Source organism: Dicentrarchus labrax, unplaced genomic scaffold, assembly GCF_905237075.1.
Source record: "Dicentrarchus labrax unplaced genomic scaffold, dlabrax2021, whole genome shotgun sequence".
NCBI lineage: Eukaryota > Metazoa > Chordata > Actinopteri > Moronidae > Dicentrarchus > Dicentrarchus labrax.
The window spans coordinates 2690496-2713364 of NW_026136719.1; the positions used below are offsets into that span (position 1 = coordinate 2690496).

A 22869-nucleotide genomic window follows, 5' to 3' on the forward strand; every position below is an offset into this window, starting at 1 on the left:
CCATCCGATGCGGATGTGACCTGTCCATTTGTTAGGCTATGTGGTGGGGTCTCAATATTGTTCATATTGTCTCTGTACTGTGCCTTGCAATGAGAGGTTCCACACTCTACAAATACTACAAACTTTTATCTGATAGATCAGATTAGGCCTCTGCAGCTAAAGACGCCTACTGTTATTATTATCATATTATAATGATAATAATAATAATATTAATAATAATGAAGAAGAGAATAAAAAAAAGAAAAGTGTCCTCAATGGGGGGGTAGTGGGTAAAAAATCATAAAAAATGCCTACTGTTTACATGAGCTTTGTGGTAGTAATAGTTCTAGTTTACGACTGTTGGCTTACAATTTACTTTTACCTGTTCATTTGATATGTGGACAACGTAACAAATAGATGGAGGGTGAATCTGATGAAATAAGTTCAAGTCTCTTTCAAAATATCAGGTATTTCATGGAAATTATATTATCCAATATGGCCGTCACCATATGACGTCATAATATGCAAATTAGATGGGAAAATTGACTACCTAGATAAACTTTAGGTAATTCTCAATATTTGTCTCATTTACACTTTGTCTCTATCTCAAAGCACTTTCAAGCCAGAGCCTCCTGAAATTTAGATGTCAAAATCTAGTATTTTCAAAATAAAACCCGGCGCCTAAAGGGTTAACTCCCACATAAAGCAGACCTCTAGGACTGCCTTCTTTCATTTATGTAATATTACAAAAATTAGACAAATACTATCACAGACAGATGCAGAAAAACTAATCCATGCATTTGTTACTTCAAGGCTGGATTACTGCAACTCTTTATTATCAGGTTGCCCCAATAAGTCCATTAAAACGCTTCCAATTAATTCAGAACGCTGCAGCACGAGTACTGACAGGAACTAGAAAAAGAGATCACATCTCTCCTGTACTAGCTTCTCTGCATTGGCTCCCTATAAAATGTAGAATAGAATTTAAAAGCCTCCTCCTTACCTATAAAGCTCTTCATGGTCAGGCCCCTTCATATCTTAAAGAGCTCATAGTACCCTATTACCCCACTAGAACACTACGTTCTCTGAATGCTGGGCTACTTGTGGTTCCTATAGTCTCTAAAAGTAGAACAGGAGCCAGAGCCTTCAGTTACCAAGCTCCTCTCCTGTGGAACCAGCTTCCAGTTGTGGTTCGGGAGGCAGACACCCTCACCACATTCAAGAGTAGGCTTAAGACATTCCTCTTTGATAAAGCTTATAGTTAGGGCTGGATCAGGTGAGTCCTGAACCATCCCTTAGTTATGCTGCTATAGGCCTAGACTATCGGGGGATTTCCCATGGTGCACTGAGCTCCTCCCTTCCTCTCTCTTTCTGCACTCATTCATGTCCCATTAACGCATGTTACTAACTCCACTTCTTCCCCGGAGTTCTTGTGCTTTCTCGTCCTGCAGGTTCTTGTCGATCCTGGTGGAGCCTCCTGCCATGGTCCTGCTAGATTGCCATTGCCAATACTGTTGTTGCTGTGCACCTGTCTGTCTTTCTGTCTGTCTGTCTCTCTCTCTCTCTCTCTCTCTCTCTCTCTCTCTCACCCCAACTGGACGAGACAGACGACCACCCACCTAGAGCCGGAGGATCTGTCCTAGGTTTCGCCTTTTAACAGGCAGTTTTCCTTGCCCTTGTCGCCAAGTGCTTGCTCATGGTGGTACTGTTGGGTCTCTGTAAATAATGTTTTAAAGAGTTCGGTCTAGACCTGCTCTATTTGAAAAGTGTCGTGAGATAACTTCTGTTATGAATTGGCGCTATACAAATAAAATTGAATTGAATTGAATTGAATTAATTAGAAGGTCATTGATATCCTGGCTTGTTCCTTTCCAGAGGTCCATGCTGCTGATCTTGTCTCTCCTCCAGATGTTTAATATTTTCCTGATGTTAATAAATGTTTGCAGCTGGTTTGTTGTGTGTCTTGTTGTTCTTCATTTGTGTCCGATCCAAACACGACGGACGCTGCTGACATCTCGTGTTAGCGCTCAGTCGGGCGTTCATTCAACTCTCTTCTTCAGTTGTCCATCGAACTTCGATGGCGACATCCACTCCTTTGACAGTGAGGGTGTGTATATGTGCACTCCATCTCCAACCTACAGACTCCATCCCTGCACAGCGGTGTGGTACTGGTGGCAGCAGCCCGCTCCAGGTCATGTGGTGTGATCACGCATTTCCTTAAGGCGTTTTTCATCTGGTCTTTGTAGCACGTCTTCTGCCCTCCAGCAGAGCGTCGACCGTACTGCCCGTACAGGACTCTGAGTGGTAGCCGATACGGGGTTGACTTGGTGTTTCTAATTTAAATATTTTATTTAGTGAGGGGTGCCAGCCAGGTCTGGTATTTAAGATTTTAGTTTATTTGTGGTGTTTTGGGTTTTTGTAAGGTTTTAATCAAACTGCTCTTCAGGATGCACACACACAGCTAAATGTACATTGAATGACATAAATACTGAAATTACAAAGGTAAAGTAAAAATCAAAAATATATTTACAGCAAAATAACCCTGAAAGTTCAACAAAAAACAGAAATAATCTCAGAGTTCCAGTTATGTTCAGTTAAGCTCATAGATCAAAAAGTTCAAACTCATTTCCATAAAAAGAAAAACCGAAAAACCTTATAATAAATAAATTGTTTCGCACTTACAGTCCAGGCTTCTGGATAGTGGATGAACGAGCTTCAGTGAACAGCTGACAGCGTTGTAGTGAGGCAATGTCGGATGGATCGGAGGATTTTTATTCGCGACCACCTGAGCGTGTTGCGGCGAACAGAAACTCTCCTGCACTCTTCAAAACCTGAATTAACGATGGACGGAAGTGAATTGTGGTGCGGACCGGGAACCAATCAGTAAGTGGACAGCTGTGTTCTGGTGATGCTATCCAGGTGATAAAATCCTGGTTGTCACAACGTGAGTGTGAGGTACATGATCACGACAGGTATCTCTCCGAATGCACTGGAGGATGATTCACTGATCATGAGCTGATGGTCTGACACTAACGAGCTAATAATAGAGGAATCAGTTGATTTGACTCATAATATGAGAGAGTTTTACAGTGTTGCTCTGTTTTCCGGGTAGATGCAGTGTGAGCGTCGCTCGGCTGTAACTGCAGAAGAAGGAGAAGCAGCTCATGTTTAATTCATCGACCTCGCACGTCCCTCAAGTTAATTCCACCGCGGGCACTGTTTATTTCTGCTTTGTACTTTTGTTTAAAGCCAGTTGTTGACAACTCTTGAACATGTCAAACTATCACCGCTAATAATTGCTTAAGGAGCTGGAACTTTCTGCAAATGTTGGTTCCAGCACAAAACACTCCTCCTCCTCTCTCTCTCTCTCTCTCTCTGTCTCTCTCTCTTCGCTCCTGAAAGTCTCTCAGATGAATTTTTGATTTTTTCCTCTTCAACGCCGACTCTCAGCAAAAAGATTCCCTCTGTAATTCAAAGCGATGGCTGCGAGATAAAGAATAAAAAAGAATAATGTAGCGCCGCTGCTTCTTCTTCCGAGAGCTGCTTTCATTCTTTTTTTCTTTTTGTCATGTTTGGTGGGAAAACTGTCAAGTGCTGCTCTTTCTCTTCTTTTTTGATTAGTTCAGTTTCTTTTCTCCCTCTCTGGCTTTTTGTTCTTGACCCAGGAATCCTAAAGAGGCTCCTTCTTCCTCTTCTTCTTCTGTGGTGGAGTTGGGAATAATAATGTTATGCTGAGGAAGATGAATCGGTACAGGCGCCGGCCCCGGGGCGGTATACACCTCTCTCTTTGGGTCAATGCCATTTCTCTTCAGATCGCGTCGCCGCCACTCAACTGGAGCTGCCAGTTGATTAATCCCAATTAGACGGGCTGTCACTTTCCCGCAGAGAGGGAGGGAGGGAGGAAGGCGACGGCTTCCTCTCTGACAGAGGCAGAGGAAGCACAGGAAAGAGGATTTTTCCACGTCTGTCTGTGATCTGTCTGTCTCTCCACAGACAGACAGACAGACAGACAGACAGACAGACGGGGGAATAATGAGTTCCTCTCAGAGAATCAGACTTGACTCGTCTGACAGGGAAGAGGCTCGGCAGCATTTTTAAACACCTTTTTGTCTGTCAGTCCTCACTGTTGAAGAGACAGGAAACATCCACATCACAGCCGGCGTCACTGCACACTTTCTGCAGAACACATTTAATGACTTTTTAATAACCGCAGAAAAACAGAGAGGAAATAAAAGACGACAGGAAGAAGAACACAGTGGGATGACAACAAGTAAAAGATGTCATGAGGTGTCTGCGGCCTCAGCTCTCAGATCAACGTTTCCCTTTTAGAAACAGCAACGCATCCATAATTAATAATATGAAACCTGATTAAAGTATTGATTAGTGGTTTTAATAAACTCCTGGAGGAAGGATCCAGATCTAAATATACTCTGTAGAAAATTATGCTTAACATCCTCCTCCACACATGTATGAAGACATAAATACAATAATGTGTGTCTGAAAATAAAGTTTAATTTCCACATTCAAATCCTAAAACGTAATTTACTCAATCTACCTCAATAACAACTGCAGAATATATGAATATGCACAGTATTGGAATCACATAGATGTAGTAGATTGTAGATTCAATGAGCCCAGAGGGAGTGACAGTTATTAACAAATAATAGTCATAGGTATGTTTTTATTTGTGTAACCTGAATATGGGAATCACCAAGTTCAACCACCATGTTTCTACAGTAGCCCAGAAGGGACAAACCAAACACTGGCTCTAGAAAGGACCTTTCACTGTAGTTTCTCCCGCACACAAACCGTTCTCGTTCCCAGGTTGTCAAATACAGACGCAGGGAAGGGGCCAGGACCCCAATTCAGCATAACCCTAAACCCTTAACTCCTTAACAAGGACATTTTCAGTGCTGTCTTCTTAGCATAAAGCTAGCTACATGTTTACACAGACACAGTTAAGGAGTACATCACATTACAGTCACAGTACATTGATGTACGCAGGGTTTTAGGAAATACAGCGGCTCAAAATCTGAACTTACTATGCGGTTTTTGTGGTATCAAGGCAGTTATTTTGAGGCAAATATTTCACTACACTTATTGGATAAGGACCTGAGTGGTGGGTTCGTCAGTGGTAGTCAATAAAAAGTAAGGATACGCGTGTGGACAAACATGCTTGTACTGATGAGTACCGGCCCATTTCAGGCACTGATCACCACTAGATGGCACTTAATCCAACACACTGGTCCTTTAAGTACAGTTCTGCGGAATTTGTACTTCAGTGTTTCTATTTCCCCGTCTGTGACACAGCAGCCTTCAGTGTTGATAGGCTAATACTTGTGTTGTGTAACCAATCAGACCAATCCGTGCTGTGGACGGGACATTGAGTGAGACTACAGACAGAGAGAGGAAGCTGTATCAGATAATTCCGATAATTGGAAAAATGCTGAATATCAGATTCTGCCTTATATCATCTTCAGGTTTCCAGCTTTCAGACAATGTGTAACACGTTTATGTGACATATTGTTGACCTACTGGTGTATTGTAGGGACGGGTGGTGTGGAAGACTTTAACGTTTATGAATCAGTAGAAAGAATTTAACACATTCATCCACCAAAGTTTCCAATTGTTCTCAAACTGATCAGAAAAATTCTGATTAATTAGAGAATAAATCTGATAAAATTGCTTTAAGTTTACTTCCTCCTGTAGTCCTACCTGCCCTCTCAGACAGTGTCGATACATTGGACATCCTGCACTTTATAAGCTGTTTATCTCTCCAGAAATAGTTTCCAGGCGTCTGAAGCTCACCTGTGTTTCACCTGCAGTGGCTGTTGAACACAGGACTCAGTAGTTTTATCTTCTGCGTTGTTGTCGGCTGTTTATTTGCTCTGCTGTCTCTCACTTTGTCTCCTCGTAATGAACTAACTGAAGAGCTGCGGCGTCTCCTGACGGCTCAGAGGTTAGCTTTAATGTTCCCTGTTGTTTCTGTGTTTTCCGCGGGCTGTAAACAACCCTGTTCCACTCACACACACATGCTCAGAGTCTTCATATTACAGAACATTAAATATTCATGTAGCTTCTTCTGCGAGTAAAGTGTCAACAGGGTATTTGCCTTTTAACGACAGAGATACGGCAAATATTGAAAGCTGCAGTCAGACAGATGTTTTTATGGAAATGTGAAAACATGTTCGCTTTCAGGAGCCATTTAGAAGGTTTGATACAATAAATATCTCTGATAAATAGATCGATAGATCGATAGATCGATATGACATACTTCATGACTGTTTAGTGTGAATGGTAAATGGTAAATGGACCTGTACTTGTATAGTGCCTTTCTAGTCTTCCGACCACTCAAAGCACTTTTACACTACGTGCCACATTCACCCTTTCACGCACATTAACACAGCGATGGCAAAGCCCATCGAACAGAAACTAATGCATTCACACTCCGATGCACGTCATCGGGAGCAATTCGGGGTTCAGTATCTTGCTCAAGGATACTTCGATATGTGGCACCAGGAGCCGGGGATCGAACCAGTGTGACATCCCTTTATTAAGAAACCACAATAGTCCTAAAAATGTTCCGTTACACCAAAAGTCCACAGCTCCGTCAGTCTGTACAAAACATACACTCTCCCTGGAGTTTTATAGTATTTGGACGTGGAGAGGACAAAGTCAAATGAGCAACAATTCAAAACAAGTTCATGTTGTGGGTTTGGTTTTGGCACTAAAGCTACTTAGCTTCAGGAAAAGATCATGGTTTCAGTTTAATTAAGTTCATTAGTTACATCAGTTAAGTTTGGTATATAAGTTGGTGACAACTATGCATATTTGGAAACAGGCTGCCAGACAAAGAGGCTATTCTTCCACTCATTGGCCTTACGGTTGTCACCATGACAGTTTGTCAGAGCCAGTGGAGGTCACGTACAGCGAGTTGCTCTGCTCTCATTGGCTGCTCTTGGTTTGGAAACAATGGCGGCTCGCCTGCTCACACAGGATCTGGTATTCCAGATAAACAGTAAAATGTGTTTGTGAACAGATGTGAGGAGAGAAATAGTCAACATCAGGATCTGGATCCATATCTGATCAGTACTGTTTGACAGTTTGAGCTGTCAATCACGAGCTGACTGCAATGACGGCAATGGTGGTGAAGACAACAACTCCCATGATCCCACGCTGCTTCACCACCTCAGCAAACTTCATCTTCTCTTATGGTTTTGATGTGAGAGACCCCCTAGTGGCATACATTACATACATTACATTTTCCTATCTCCTGTCTTGTTAAACACACCCAACCATTAAGGGTTTAAACTCTGTCGACTGAATGTTTCCAGATGTTGGTGAGCAGTGATTCAGAGTTATACCCTGTGGATATATCCTCGTGCAGTAGATCCTGGGTGAAGTCCTGTGGGTGTGAGATCCAGCCAGAGCAACCATTAAACAGATTTGAGTCCACCTTAAAGAGGGATGTGGTGCTGACTTCATCACTGAGAACAAACAGCACTTTAGGAAATGAGGTGGCGTCTCTGATGAATCTGCCGCCGCATCCAGACGGCTCATTTTGGCGGCATCGGCCCGGCGTTATGGCCGCCATCATCAGATTAATAACCTCCACTGTGGACCGGTGCGGCGATTCAGCCACGGGTTAATTAAACATTTACATATAGATGCCCGGCTATCTATTGTAGCAGGAGATAATTTATACCATCAATATGCACTTTAATCAGAAACTACAGGAGGGCGTGTGTTAGCGCGCGCCGTGCTAATTGGCACCATGCTGGCTGCTGTTTTGGATCTGAGACAAACTGAGTTCACACTCTCAACTCGCACTGTTTCCTGTGTAATGTGCAGTTTTTTTTCCTTTTCCATCCTCCTCATCTGTGCTCTTATTCTGACAGGACTCCCTTCATCCCCCTCATGGCCCCCAGATGAACCAAAACATCTTATTTTATACTTTAAATGTCTGTAATTTCTTCATTAACTCCAGATGAATTCTTCATTAAGTTGTCACAGCAGTGAGTGTTAAGAGTCTATCAGGGGGTTTTATGGGTCGATACACGCAGGCTCCAGGAATTAAGGGAATTTGGGGCATGTTGTGCAGGTTTACAGGGTTATTAATGGGTTATTAATGTGTTATTAAAGCATTAAATGAGCCCTGAGTGATTTGAAGCTATTCAGTTACTATAAAGTCCACATGAAGTCGAAACTGATGTTTAAGTGTTTTTATCACATCTGTCTTGCTCTATAGGACTCCTGCCCTCCAGGATCTGTCCAACAGATTTAGGTATTTTTGGGTATTCTGTACAGTATTTTAGTGTTTGTCCTTCCTGTTCCAGATGATCCAGAACTTCGGACATTGGTTACCATCGATCTCCGCACAGTGATCTGTAGATCTGTGTCTGACTCGCTCTGACGTCGTGCACTCGTGGGCAACGATAACCTCACGAGATCGAGGCGGTTGCAGTTTTTAGAGCCAGACGCTGCAGTTGCTCTCTGCTGACTGCAAGACCCAGGGCATGATGGGAACGCTTGATCAAAGTACATTTACACTCATACAGCCTGTTATTAAAGATTACATTTACATTTGTTGTTCATTGAATGAATGAATGAATGAACAGAGCTCCTGTGGGAGGGAGAGTCTGTTACTCCACAGGCAGCAGGATGGTTTAATGTATGTAACTTACAGGCAGGTAAACAGGGACTAAACAACCAGGTTGAACTGACACAGGAGCAGGTGGGGGGATATTGTTCCTCAATATCTGACTAATATCTGTTTTATTTATTTATTTTTTACCATTTCTGTGTATAAGTGTGTGTATGCAGTGTGTATGGAGGGACAGTTGATGAATGCTGGTATATTTATGTTAAAATGACTTATTATTATCCTGATATGTAAAGGCTGAAATTAGTTAATCTAAAATAAAAAACAGGAAATAAGAAAAGTAAAAGTGTTGCTGTGATCTACAGTTACCCACAACACCCTTCTCACAAAGACCAGAAACATTTATCAACGCCATTGCTGTGATTACACTGGTCGGCCACGGTGCTCACGCTGCAGGGGCGGATCTAGGGAAATATTCCTTGGGGGGTCCGGAAGGTTTCAGAAATATCTGCTTATTTAATCACAATCACATATCGAGAGCTCTTTATCTCCTGTCTCTGCGTCCTCTATCTCTGGATGAGCCGTATGAAGCGTCAGCCATTAGCTACACCTGACAAGCGCTCTGATTGGACGTTTCTTACAGCAGGGCTCTCTGGGAGTTGTAGTTGACTTCCTGGCCGCGCTCCGGTTTCAGGTTGGCGTTTATTCCTGCGAACAGGTGGAGCTGGATGCCGATTAGACACATCTGCAGAATTAATGAGTCTCCCTCCCCTCGCCGTTTGAAGCCGGGCGGAGCGGCTCGTTAAGCTCGTTAACGCCCGAGGAGGGATGCTGATTGGATGCAGAGTCTCCCTGGACTCTCCTCCTCCTCCTCCTCCCCTCCTTCCTTCCTTCCTTCTCTCTCCCTTCTTCTGATATCTACATCTGAACCTTTCTCCTTCTCCTCCCTGCATCCTTCCCTCCTTCTGTCCATCCTTCCCTCCTTCCTTGTTTCCTTCTTTCTGTCCTTCCCCACTTTTCTTTCTTCCTATCCACTCTTCTTGTCCTCCTCCTCCTCCTCATTTTCATCCTTCTTTCCTTTTTCTACATCCACCTTTGCTTCCCTACTTCATGCCACCATTTTTATTTCCTTTCTCCTCTCCTCTTCTCTTTGCTTCCTCTTGTCCTTCCTCCCTTTCCTCGGCCCTTTCTCCTTTCTGGTCTCCTCCTCATCCTTTCCTGTTTTACTTCCATTCTTCTTTCCACCTTTAATTATTCTGTCCTCTCTTTCTCTGGTTTTAAAGAGAAAAGAGGGACGAAGGGGAAGAGAGGGATTTTGGAGGCAGATCAGTTTGTTCTCTTCAGGAGGGAAACCGAACCGATGTAGTGGGATGAGTGCGGCCCTGAGTGCAGACTGGCAGGTACCTGACACCTGTAGTGTCTTGCGGCGTTTTACAGACGACGAAGGGTAAACAACAACGTCCTCACTCCAGCGACAGTCTGAGTCCCGGCTGAGTCTAATAATTCATGAAATCAAACACAGTTGAGGCTGTTTACTGTTCGGGAGGACTGAGAGCGACGGATTTACACAACGAAACAAACAACAGCAACGAGCAGACGTCAATCAGAGAACAATAATCTTTCAGTTTAATATGGAGGCTGGTTTCATTAGAGCTGTTTTCATTGGTAGAGAACAGTTTATGAAAAGATGCCAGTGGACATAAAAGTGAAGGACAGGAGACAACTACAACTCCCAAGCTGAGTTTTTTATACTGCATTAATACGAGTTTTCATGATACTGTAAAAGTAGAAATATTGAAATACTTTCTACAGGCTGACAGTTCTGGTGGTAAAAACATAAACCTGTTGGATGGTTAAATTATCCTGATATAACCTTGTCTGATTGGTTGATTTTTTATTTCTTCTTTTGGGAAAATATGATGTCAGTGTGTGTGTGTGTGTGTGTGTGTGTGTGTGTTTGTTGATAAAATAAAGACCTCCTATGACAATGAAGATGAATCAGATTTAAAGCCTCAGTGTTTGTCCCTCCACAGTCGGCTGCCTCCATCACCCCCAGGGGGAGGAGGGGGAGGAAGAGGAGGAAGAGTCACAAACCATCAACACAAACAAAAACAACACACACCTCCTTCCTTCTCATCTTCATCCTCCTGGGACCCGAAAAACAAATACAAACACATTTTTACTATCAAAGAGCTTCAACACCTCCATCACAACCAGACTCTTAATGTGAAAGAGCGTCTGCAGACACCAACAGTTACAGTTCATCTGTGTGCTTTAATCCAGAGGTTATCAAACTCCCTGAGTGGGTTGTTGGTCCCTAACAAAAGGAGAAATATAATATTTTAACGTTTATCACTTTGTTTGGCAGAAGGAATAGGTCGGCAATTTTGACTGATTCATTTATAGCGATCCTATTGATTGGCTGTGAAGACTTTATTATCTTCAAACTTAAAAAGAGGGGAATTCCTTTACAAAATCTTCTCAAATTGAGCGTTCTTGACATGAATAAAGCTTCTGGAAGCACTGCTTTAATCAGATATATAGACCTTCATCCCCAAACCCAACAAATCCTCCAGATTCTACGACCACAAACAGAATGTTTGTAACTGCCCTTTATTACATAAATTAGTAGTTTACAAGGTCAAAAATAAGCATTAACACTCACATTAGCTGTGATTTATAGATAAAGGTAATTGAACAATTATACAGGATTGTGAACAATTAGAGGATTATTTTAAATACTAATATAAATAATTTGACTTCATAAACGTGTCAAATTTACTGAACTGTATCTACAGAAATAAGAGAAAATTGGTCTTTATATGTAATTAATCACAATCAGGAGACATTATTGGCGCTCATTAAATCAAAATGTTGACCTTTCTTTATTCCTCTGTATTTATGGAATTTTGGCCTCAGCGTGCTTCCATACAGTGTTTGTGGTCAGTAAAGTCCAAAGTGCTGCAGGAGAGTCAAGTTTTTTCCTCCAGTAAACAACATCAATGAGACAAACTGCTTGAGAAGCTGCTGGCTGTTAATTTATGGAGCTCAGTAGATATTTAATGTAGCATGTTATGGTACTCGGGCTTTTATTACTGGACTTAATTGTTTTTTTGTCCTTTGTTTTCTTTACGGAGCAGTCAGCAGACAGTCAGCAGACAGTCAGCAGGGCTGCACGACTCACTGCTGGATGAATGACAGCAGGTACGTCTCCAGTTAGTTCATCGTCAGCGCTGCAACTGGGGGAGAACTGGATCCAGAAAAATATCCAAGATTGTTAGTGGTCGAGGCAGACGACCACCCACCTAGAGCCGAAGGATCTGTCCTAGGTTTCTGCCTTTTAACAGGCAGTTTTTCCTTGCCCTTGTCGCCAAGTGCTTGCTCATGGTGGTACTGTTGGGTCTCTGTAAATAATGTTATAAAGAGTTCGGTCTAGACCTGCTCTATTTGAAAAGTGTCCTGAGATAACTTCTGTTATGAATTGGCGCTATACAAATAAAACTGAATTGAATTGAATTGAATTGAATAGTGTAATACTAGTACAATAAAGCGAGGATCTGAAGATTTCAGAGTTTAGACAAATTGATGCAGCCTGATTTATTCACTGCAGGTTGAAGCCTGGAATCAGTTTAATGGAGTTGATTCAGATGTGTGATTAGATTCATTTTACTAAGAAAATTAGGTTCATCAAACTTCTTTATACTTACTTATACTTCTTTGTACTCATTTTAATTAAGTTCAATATCACATGCAAGTGAGTTACCAAGAAAATTAAGTTAATCTAACAAAGTAATATCAGTAGTATTATTATAGGTTCATGTTCAATAATGTTGCAGTGTTCGTTCTACTTAATAAAACCTTGAAGTTAACTCAAGAAGTCCAAAGCAACCACTCACCGAAAGGAAGAAGTTGATTGGGAGTCTTACCAAGACTTGCTCAACTGTTATTGGACCATACGGCAAAAAGAGGTGGGGCTTATGAAGGGTCATCTGGCAGCTACCCAGCGTTCCAGATTGGTGGTTGTCGTCTCTCTCCTCAACTCCACTCTGATTTTTATTTCCTATTTATTTAATTTATTTATTTATATTCTTTGTATGATGATTATGATGATCTGTGTTGGGTTATAAGAAGTTATTTATGAGTTTATTTCCTGTCCGGCCGCGTTGCACAAACAACAAATCATCTTTTAACGTACACAACTTCTTCACAACCTTCATCGCCAACAATTCTATGTGATGCCTCTGGCCGTGCTCTGGGGGCGCGGGGGGGTTGGTGCAGCATCTGTCAGTGTCTCATCCTTATTATTAACGTAATATTGTTAATTTTGGCTAATTTGTTCACCTCTCCTTTGGTATTTTTGGAGTTAGAAACCTCTTTGGCATGAGTAAAAAGTACAAATTCGGCTCCTCGTGGCTGTAAATCTGTTTTCCCACCGCAGGACGTTTGGACCTGGATGTGTGGATATCCTTCATTCATTATTTGATGCTTTAAATGTGTTTTTCCGTCTCCGTAATGTTTATTTCGGACCTGCTGATGTGTGGTTTGTGTCGTCCGTCTGTTGGCATTTCTGTAACAAACGTTATGCGGCGTCTCTCAGAGCTTCATTAACTCACTGGGATTTAATTTATTCTTTTATTTAACCAGGACACATCAGACTGAAGGCGGGACAATGGGAGGGGGAGGACTGTGTGTGTGTGCTGTTTGTCACACTCGGCTTTAATTAAGATTAATAGTGTACCTGTGAAGAGTCCTCCGGCGGTGTTTAGCCCAGACGCTGCCGGGTAAACGCTGTCACACTGCGCCGGCAGCCCAAATCATCAAAATCTTTGGTGTGTGTGTGTGTGTGTGTGGGGGGGGGTTGTAAAGCTGAAATAAACAGAATATAAATAAATACACTGTATTATGTTATTGATTTGGCACTGTGAAAAATCCAACTTGTATCAATATTTTGATTTATTACGAAATCAAATGAATTCGAGATAAAATAATAAAAGAGATAACTCAACAATTTCTGACCCTCGTCACTCTTTCTTCTGAACACACATCAGGAATAAACGTCCATACAGACGACGCTCCTTACAGCTGCAGAACCTGAGAATCTTTACGTTCTTAAGTTTTCTTCACTGTTCCAGTGATAGTTGCCTCTACGTCCATGTGCACTCTGCAAACAGGAGCTGATAACAGATCATTCGGCACACTGTAAATGGAAACTATTTGTCAAAATGTAACCAAGTATAGGCTTAAGTTGTAGCCCGCGGCTAAGAGCGACATTATGGATGATTCCAACAAACACAGGACTTTAACCCAGCAGTGTGCTGTTGATGTTACGTAATGTACTTTATGATCTTTTCCTACATTACCAAGTAATTTGTGTGCCTAAACTTCACTAAACTGCTGCTGTTTTACAACGTTGACCACTGAAGCTTTATTTTGAAACTCTATCTGGACGTTACATGTTTATTGTTGCTAACTGACCACAGATGCCTACAGAGACACATTTTGAAGCAAAGGGCCACTGTGGCAAAATTATACTTCCTGTTTACATCCCCCAAAGCATCATGGGAACTGTAGTGCCAAATGTACAAAGTAGGACAAAGAATAATAGTTAAAATGGTTAAAATCCATTAATATGAACTGTTTACATGTTGAACTAAATATATTTGACATTATAAGATTTATTGTCTCATCAACATTGTCCTTTTATTTGAAAACAAATTTTAAATTGCATAAAAATCCTAAAACATGTAGAACAACTGCAAAAAATCTAATAGCACCACCAATTTATTCTTAAATAAAACAACCTGTCTAACACAGTGACTCAGCTAAAACCTCTAAATGAAGACAGGAATCATATAAAACAGGCTATAAAGCTATTGCCTAATCCTTATTAGTAAAGTGCAATTAATTCCTTGAAATTAAATTATATGCGTAAATCTAATAAATTAATGGTTTTCTATTAAGAAAACAATGGAAGAAATCTAATAGATGTGAGACACTATTAAAAACTTACTATGTCTGGTCAAAAAAAAAAAAAAAAAAAAATAAATATATATATATATATATACAGTATATATTTATTTTATATTTATAAAATATATATTTACTAAAATTGTAGGGTCCCTGGGGAACATTTTTTTATTCCTAAAAAGGACATTTGTGTTTTCCAGCGAGTGAGCCGTCACTGCAGCTCATTTCCCACTGAGAATAAACGGGCCGGCGATGGAACATTTCCCATGAGTCCGTCTGTCTGTCACGGATGGAGCGGCGGCTCTAAGCAGACCTGTCCCATCTTAATCTGTTCTGCATGCTAAGCAGAGCGCCCCCCCCCCCCCAGATTGTTATAAATGCTGTTTATGGTCTTGCTATGACAACTGTGAAGGGCACGACGGAGGATTTATCACAGGATTATCTCCTCAACCAATGAATAGACGGGACGGGGTTGTAAATGACCCTGCAGGGTAATAAAAGGAGATGCTGCTCCGCTGGGACAATGAGAGGAGGAGGTGTTATTATTATTAATAATAATAATAATAATAATACAGACAGACAGATAGACTCTTACTTCCATTCAGTCATGTTTGTTTCTGTTTGTTCTACATTTAAGTTTTTATTGATTTTGAAGAGAGGGCTGGTGGATGGCAGCGAGAAGCTCTTTACATTATTCCAGGGTAGAAACTATTAGAAGACAGAGTGTAGAAATTAAAGGAATAAGTTCAATAAATAGAAATAAGTAGCACATTTCCAAGGCTGTGTTTACTGAGCAGAGACTCATGGGACACAGACATGAGAAGGAAACAAGATGACTCAGCTTTAGCTAAGATAACGCTTAATAACTTCACTAAAAAGTTTGACCCCAATCTGCAAACCTTAAGGTGAGTTATCTGGAAGCTGTGCTTGTCTGTGCTGTAGTGTTTGTTCTATCTTACACATGCTCATAGATGTGATGCACATATAGGTGACCATAATATGAACTCATATCACAACCTCATCAGACTACAACCAGAAGACGATAAAGTCCTAATCAGTAACATTCTTTATTAAACATTCTTTGCGTATTTGTTGAAAGATGTGCTCGGTAACAATCGAGCGATGTACGATTGGGAAGTACAGCCAATCATAACCTGTTAATGTGTTACATCATCTGTGAATGCAGGACCCCGAACACATCTGGTATTATGGGCAATGTAGCATCCTGTGTTTTGACTCAGACTAAAGACTCAACCTCTGCTGCACAGCAACTTTTTTGTCTTTATAAAGCTACCACCAGAATCTCGTAAACACACACACACACACACACACACACACACACAAACACACACACACACAGGAGTAACAGTAAACTGATCACAGAGGAATGAATCACAAATCATCAATCACAGATGTATGTCAGTATCTGTCGATAATGCACTGTCAGCAGCACAGTGTGGATCTACGATACAAACGCTCATTCAAAAGCCTCGATATTAAAAAATAGGTCAGGAAAACGCAGCTGTCTTCTGCCAAATGTCGAACATTTTAATGAGCCAAGAAAAGAGTCCCATGTTTGACTTGTTATCTCAAGCATATGGCGGCTGGAAGGCGTGGCCCCGCAGTCCCCCAATACTAACGTCCCCCGGCTCCCGAGACCCTCGGGGTGTCAGTTTTTAGAGCTCTGCCACTACAAAGACAGCAGGACTGCCAGTCACACGTGAACCACTCTGTTGAACTGGGTTCAAGTCCACACATGTAAACACCGAAACCTGCCAAAATGGAGGACACTGCGAGACTTCAGATCTCACATCAGATCATTACCACCTTCTCACTATGAGACAGGGGCCAAGATTTCACTGCTGGCAGCACTATCTGTCATTTCTCCCATTTTCACTCCTACAGCTCTTCTTTCACTGTGACACAGAAACACTACAGTACATCCTCAATCCCAGGATCTCCCCAAACACACAGGGAACCTTATCAAGAACCCCACCAGGCCCTCTTGAGGCTATCCTGGAACTTCTTCAAAGAAACCTATTGCCTCCTCAAACACCCCCAGAACCTCTTCGAATATATGTAGGACCACATTAAAGACATATAGTACTCCTAGAACTTCTTGAAGGAAACCTAGACCCTTTGGAAGGACACCTTGACCGTCCTCAAACATGTATAGAAACTCTCAAACATACTCAAAGCCGTCTAAAGCCACTGCGAATACCCATGGAACTCCTGATATAACCTGGAACCTTATTATTCCTCCCCAAAGAAACCAAAGACACCTTCCAACACCAACAAAACTACCTCGAAAACATGTTAAAACCTCCTGAACCACCAATAGAACAACAACTGAGGGACAACAAGTAACTCTAGTGCTTTCTAAAAGTCCCTTTTATCCTTCCCCCAAAACCCCAGAGCCTTCGTAAAGAGCCGTTCTCTGGAGTTTCACTACTATGTTGTCTCTTTTTCTCTTATTCTCATTTTTACAGTAATGGACATTAACTTTGCCCTATATATGTTGTCCCTGTGTATCATCACCTGAACAGAATATTCCCTGGTGAAGGCAGAAATTGCTCATTCACTGTCTGAGCATCAACAACGTACAACAGCACTGTGAGATGTAAATGGCAGATTAAACAGACAGACTGTAAACCAGCAGCCGTGGAGAGAAACAATGCAGCCGACTCCCCGGAGACTGCAGCCTAATCCCAGCAAACGCTTAAACTCCCCATTAAATATTTAATGAGCACAAAGAGGGAACCAACTGTGTAAAGTGAATAAAACAGACACTAAAGCAGCCTCCTACATGGCTGCAGTGTCCATGTTTGATGTTTCTGATGGGGGGGGGGGCTGTTGCAGGATGAACATTAAGTGGTATTATGTTCAGAAGTGGTGGGCATATTGTCAACTTACCAACTCACATATCAAAGCCACCAAAACCTGATTTACTCAGTAGCAACGTCGTCCAAGTTGAATGATTAAACGTGTCGAACCAGCTCTGTCCAGGTTTGTGAACCTAGTTTTGACCAAAGTGGGCGTGTCATATTCTACAGATCGTCATGCAGCACCCTGTTCCTGAATACACTCCTACAGACATAGCTACAATAGTTTTGCTCAAAACTGGTGGAAACCAAGCAGCAACCTCTGTGGCTGCAATTGAAGCCAACACTGAAATAACAAAAGCTGCAGTTCCTCGCTGCCGACCACACTGAGCTTCACAACAGCTCTTCAGAAACCTGTGGGGGACGTCACAGAGACTACAGTCTGTTATTATAATGATAAAATTATACCATCGTCTAGTTTTGTTGGGTCAGGCAGAAGAAAATATATTGGTTTGGGTTCAAATAGGTTCGTAAGTTACGTCATTTAAGGTGCATTACAGACGTGAGTTAACATACTGAAAGGACCAGTGTGGAGGATTTAATGGCATCTAGTGGTGAAGTTGCAGATTGCAATCAGCCTTCCAAACGTGTAGGAGATACTACAGTGGCTGTTTGGTTTGTCCTTTTTGGGCTACTGTAGAAACATGGCGGACTCTCTCTGTAGATAAAAACATCTCATTTTGTGGTAACAAACACAACAATTCTTATATTCAGGTGATACACTAATGAAAACACAGCTATGGATTAGTGTTGCACGGTGCACCGATACTTCAAAAGTATCGCGATTTTTGTAAATTAAAAACGTGACTTAACTTACGTGATTTATTTCTATTAGGTTATTACAGCATTTAAAGAGCACAGACCTACGCAAAGGAGGTGTATTTGTGAAACGCCTTGTAAGAAATTATGGACTCAAATATAAAGTTAACCATCAATGAACTCAGACGTTGTATTACAGGAAACATTAGCCTATATTAATCCATATATTACAGCTTAAATAACTTTAGGTTAACTCATTATTTCCTATTATTAATTATGGTAATGTTATGGTTAAGTAAATGTTGGCAGTTATCACTATAACCACTGCATATAGAGATGCTAAGTTAGTCACAAGTTATTGTTACTATCACACATAAACTATTTAGGTCCTCTGTTATGACAAATTTATCCCCATCATATTTTAAATATTTCCATTTTCTTCTGCTACAGAAGTCTGGAGCCACGGGCTCAATGGCTGAGTTTTCTCCTCTGAAAGGAAAGGTTGCACAACTGACAGAATAAGTTACAATATCTGAGATATTGCTGCTAAATTGAATTTGCTTTTTTTCAAAGTTCAGAATCAAGGTAAAGTTATGTTTTCTCTTATGATAACTGAGATAATGCTGCTAAATTTATTATTTTTTTTACCTTGAATGTCATTGCTCTAATTTATTTTTGATATTTTGATATTTCATATTTTGTTCGAATGTTTAATATATCTGCTGTTCATATGTTCATTCATTAGTGTGCTATATGATTAAAATCTTGTCCCGGTTTTAAAATAAAGCACAGCAATGATATTTGAGTGTTTCTCCCTTTTCATCGAAAAAGTGTCGAAATCGCAATTCTTGACTTGGTATCGGTATCGAAACAATAATTTTGCTATCGTGACAAGACTACTATGGATATTATATTACATTTCTGACAATATATCCTCACTGGATTTTTAAAATACTTCTTAAATTAAAATAAGTCAATGCTGACTTTTGGTTTCAAACTGGGTTAAAGTCCTGAGTCATCCATCCACCCCGACCCTCCTCTATATGCAGACTTTAACCTTTATACAACCCAACAGCTCATGAAAACATTACACATCCTGAAATGATGACACCTACAGCGTCTGTCTTTGGAAACTAAAGCTGTGCTGTACAACATTTCTATAAGCTCTGGGTTTCCTTTCATCGTCTTAAAACAACTGCTGAAAATCCAAAGCAACAAATCTCCTCCGGCTGTGGAGGAGCAGAGGCACAGGTTGACATGTTTTGATGTTACAGCACTTACCTCCGGATCGGCTGGTTTAAATCCTTCGCGGCTTCACATGGTCCATCTTACTTTGAAGCGTTCGGAGACGTCGCGTGCCTGCCCGTGTCACACGCCGCATGCTTTATATCCCACAGTAAAACATTTTAGTGCCACAGAAATTGGGCTGTTATTAAAATAGCGGGCCCGTATCTGTCACAGGGAGACGTGCGGTTATCTTTTTGTGATGCCGAGACATATTTTATCATAATCTGCCGAGGCCGAGCGGGGCCTTGTACACATCATTGGCTTTTCCTGCTCGGTTAGATTGTGAAGGTCAGAGTTCCTGCAGCCTTTTATGGTTGTTTAACTTTTAAGACTGATTGTGAGGCGACAGCCAAGCCGATTTATTCTCAACCCCCGTCAGTCAGCCGGCCGCCAACCGGAGCGCGACAGGGTGCCCTGTCTGGTAGGAAAAATAAGGGGTCAAAGACAAATAAAAAGTGATTTTTAAAAAGATATCACCGCCATCAGTAAGTCTTCAGATAGATCAGCGTAATCAGTGTTTCAGGTTGAAATTCAGAAGGTAAAACACCTGAAATCTGCTTCACTCTGTCCTGTTGTGTCTCATCGGATCGTTCTCGTGCTTTGCTTCGAGCCTCCGTCACTGTTTATTAATGTTTTTTGGCAGGTTTATGTTATTTGTAACATGTCTATATGACAATAAATAATGTTTTGATGTAAAACCCTCAGTAAACGTGGCGATGACGCAATGAGACCGTCTGAGTATATCGTCATAGATTGTATCATAAATGTTGTCCTTCAGTGTATTTTCATTTAATTTACAGTTACAGTTGTAGTGAAGGAGTGGAAAAAGACATTATCATTATCACTAAGATCTTAGATATAAAAGTGATATTGCCTTTGAAATCTAGATTTTTTTGCCTCTCCGTGTACTCTGGAATGGTTCAGTTAATTAACCTTATAGCTTGTTACCTATCATAAAGCCTTATGGTTGTGGAGCTATTCCTGATTTTGGGTGTTATTTTAGGTTTTTCCTGTGGATATGGGTTATAAAACCATATTCACCAGGAAAAGTTTAAAAATATATTCTGAAATGCTAAAACATAAAAACCCTCAAAATAAAGAAATATCTATATTCTTGTCAAACGTTTGGCTTTCTGAGAGGATACAAAGTCATCACTGACCCTTCCTAAGTCCCGCCCCTTTCTTCTCCAATAACCAACTTCCTCCTTTCCTGTACTCAGATATGCTATATGCTAAGCTAATCTATGTTGAAAAGACAACCACAAGATGGTTAAAAGATTAAAACGTAATATTGAGCTGGCTAATGTTAGCTAGTCTACATTAATCGTTAGCTAGCTAGTTACATCTGATAGTTTATGTTAGCAAGTTAACCATTCATGTAGATTAGCTAGCTAGTGAGCTAGCATTTTGCTAACATTAGCTGATTTAAAGGTCCAGTGTGAAACATTGAGGAGGATCTATTGTCAGAAATGGAATATAATATTCATAGGTGTGTTTCCATTAGTGTATAATCACCTCAATATAGAAACTGTTGTTTTTGTTATCTTACAATGAGCCGTTTTTATCTACAGGGCAGCGGGTCGCCTTCAGCGGCCGCCATGTTGAACTGCTGTTACAGAGACTTGCTCAACTGTTATTGGAGCACAGAGCAAAAAGGGGCGGGACTTAGGAAGGGTTCATTTTCACTTTGCATCTTCTCAGAAAGACCAACTTATGACACACATTTTGATTATGATTATTTCTTTTTTTTATTTTTATGAAATAAAGGATGGATCATCATTTTGAATTAAAAACATCTGGGCTGCAATCAGGTTATATTAAAGATTAATTTACTTTCTTGATGAACCGTTATGTCTTTAAATGTGTTGTTCTGTCCGACCCAAAGACATTCAGTTGATCTGTTCCAGTAATCAGGAGAAAGACTTGCAGGCTACATGTCGAACAGTAACTGAATCTGAAGGCTGATATTAATGCTTATTGTTCACTTACATTCACATAAGGTCAATACAGGTTTTTTTGCTGTGTAGTATTTTAAAGAGAAATAATGTTGTATGTTGATGAGCTTTGAATATTCTCGCTGAGTAATGAGTTGAAACAAATTCTCTTTTGTGACTAGAATCAACAGGAGCAGAATAATTGACTTTGGTTGCTGTGACTACACGGCTAACCGCTCACAGTTTCAGTGTAAAGAAGTTTGTTTTTGGATGTCCGTGCCCGTTAGCAAAGAACTAATTAATCAGCTTTCAGTCCAATTAAAACTGCAGAATCACACAAACTGCTGCCTGAGACAGGAAACAGCTGGTTCACACAGGAGAACATGGCCGACAACTGCACGAAGCAGCTGCCTGATCAGTCTCATTTACAGTGTGCAGAGATACAGGAAGTGGTGATTTTACCTGAACAAAACAAATGTTTCACCAAACAGACGACAGATTCTTAAACGCATACGAAACATTTGGACCATGCTTCAATCTAGAAGAAGAGAAGAAACAGCAGCGAGCAGAGAGAGAAGGGTTAGGTAACAAACCCTGAGTACTATTTTAAAATCCAAACCAGCAGGTGGCGGTAGTCTGCACTGACACGCCGAGCACTGTGCATATAAACAACGAAAAATCCTTTCGCCCTCTTGACAGAATTGTTTGCTTCTTTGCTTTGCTTTTGATTTAAAAAGCTACAGACGCTCAGGGCCTTCAATCTAAATTTTGTCAAATGTATTTACTTTTGAAAAATGCCATTTAATAAACATGAATGATACTCATCAGATAAAATGAATGTTCAGATCAACCCTGTCCCTTAGAAATTAGGTTTGTATGTTACTAAATTGTAGTGACGGTGTAATACCTCCCGAGACAACATTAATGACTACACACTACATTTATGAAGTAGGTGGGCAGTGGTTGTACGGGTGCAGGATCACAGGTTTTATACATCCAAAGAACTTTTATAAAATCCAGACCAGACCTCTAATTGAGGCCTTTATATGTCAAAACTTGTAGCCACACCAGGTCAGTAAAGGAGACCTGCTTTTAATTGAACTTACGGTATATCATTTGTAGTGAAACTGCATGAACAACAGTGCAGAGCTGTCGGTGGGATTCAGATACAGATGTGAGTGTAGTTTTGACCTGGAACACAAAAAGGGGACATTTTCATTGTCTAACGGCCCTCGACAGCTTTTACACTCATGCTTGAAATTTGTTTGGAAGTCCTCGAGGGTAGAAACTGCCAGAGAGAAAAGACCTGTGGCTGCGAAACAGTCTCGCCCTGCAAAAAACAAAAAGCCAAGAAGAAGAATGACCCTGGCACGGAGGACGTGGAGTGCGTGCGTGTGTGGTCCCTTCAGTCGCCAGGCGATGCGGGTGGGGAAACTGTCAGCCGGCTGGACGGTGGCTG

General features: G+C 41.0%; 1 long non-coding RNA gene across 1 annotated transcript; it reads left to right on the forward strand.

Annotated features, from left to right (window-relative positions):
- The first annotated feature begins 704 nt into the window (after positions 1–704).
- On the forward strand, positions 705–12107 carry LOC127351360 (uncharacterized). Its single transcript, XR_007880875.1, has 2 exons — positions 705–1622; positions 11911–12107. It is a non-coding gene; the product is annotated as an uncharacterized LOC127351360 (long non-coding RNA).
- The last annotated feature ends 10762 nt before the right edge of the window (positions 12108–22869 follow it).